The sequence below is a fragment of the Crocuta crocuta genome, unplaced genomic scaffold (assembly GCF_008692635.1).
Source record: "Crocuta crocuta isolate KB4526 unplaced genomic scaffold, BGI_CrCroc_1.0 scaffold172, whole genome shotgun sequence".
In the NCBI taxonomy this organism is placed as follows: Eukaryota; Metazoa; Chordata; class Mammalia; order Carnivora; family Hyaenidae; genus Crocuta; species Crocuta crocuta.
Window position 1 is genome coordinate 4540365 of NW_027528872.1, and position 1780 is coordinate 4542144.

Here is a 1780-nt window from a genome sequence, read left to right on the forward strand (position 1 = left end):
GGTGCTTCTCCATCATGAAGACCGAGGACAAAGGTGCTCATAAGGTCTATTATCGAAAAGGTGCAAGGCTTACCTGGGTGAAATGTGTTGGTAAGACATTTTGCTTCCCTTCCCCCAAATGCCTTTCCTTCCTTTGATGAAGTGTTGCTTGCTTATGAGTGAATGAATGCATTTGGATTTCTCAACATTTGTTCAATTCCGTAAATTTCTGCTGTGACAAGTGCTTTGTAGCAGTGAGTAGCAACTGTTTCCCTATGTTCTGTTTTGTATGGGCCCAAGTGAAGGGCATGGAGCCCCCTTCTGCAAACACCTCTGTCATATAGATTATGCATAGTTGCTTAGAAGAGGTTTGTCTTTTGCAATAGACAAGCCTTTGGGCAAAATTGTTTCTTTTTCTTTAGTTGGGCATACAAAATAGAGCAAAACGTGGCGATTGTGGTCAGGGGGCCATTTTAGACAAAAATGTATCCAGGTCTTTCTGCGGGTGCCTTTTAGTTATGGACTTGGCTCCCTTTGTCATGCTCTATGTTATTTTGTGACGATGTATTCTTACTCAGTCAGCTTCAGGTTTTCAAAGCAAGGTGAGGTAGGGGTATCTGAGAAAGTGTGAGCCATTGGAAACACACACACACACACACACACACACACTTATATATACTTTTGATACTTAAAGGCATGAAGATGGATTTTCTTTTGTGTAAGGAAGCACTCCAAGTCAGTTTAGGGGCAGGGCTAAATTTGTAAGAGGCACAATGAGTGGATTACTTGTGAATGGTGCTCGGAACTTTGGTGACTTTTGGTTTTCTCTGATCTTTTAAAAATTTAATATATAAAATACTGTAATTGCCAAGAATGCTTTGCTCTACAGAGCTAGAATTCAGAATTTCTCATGCATGTCACTTTCCTGTTCTTAGCAATTCATTTTTCTATGCTAGGTTACAAATCTACCTTTGACCTTTACACAGCTCAGGGATTTTCCAAAGATTCGGCTTTGACTCTCATGCTTTACCTTTTACCTGCCCTGTGACTTCTGTGGACTTAGTGCTTCCTAATTCCTTTTTGTCAAGTTTTCACTGAGATTGCTTATATATATCTGCAGTTTGACCTTGAATGTGAGCCAAACTTCACCTCTCTCACTTCTACCGTTTAAGATGTTAATGATGACTATTGTGTTTCCTCTCTTCAATATTGCCCTCATTAATATTATTATCATACATGTAGATTTTCTTCCTCTCATTTGCTTTTCAACAAGCTTATAATGAGCACTCAGGGTGTTGTGGGAACTGTACTTGGTCCTGGGAAGTTACTGAATAGCTCTGGTCTCATGGCAGTTTATAGTTTAGAGGGTACGTACATGAAAACAGGCGATTACCTTCTGGCAGGATACATACAATGATGGATGAGCCCTGCTACATGCAATGTAGTCGTGATAGAATTGTTGCATACACAGGAAGGACATCCTACTTTGCCTGAAGGAGACCTCATGGAAGCGTGATCCTCACCTCCTTTGGGTAGACGGGATGGGGCTGCTAGGGGTAGGGGGAAAAGCATTCCAGAACAAGGAAATAGCACCTACAAAAATATAGAGGCATGAGTGAGGGCAGCATATACCAGGAATACCAAGCTNCAGGCTTCAGGCTCTGAGCTGTCAGCCCAGAGCCTGACACGGGGCTCAAACTCAGGAACTGTGAGATCATGACCTGAGCCGAAGTCAGCTGCTTAACTGACTGAGCCACCCAGGTGCCCCTGGAATGAATTTATTGGCCCAATAGTTAACTGA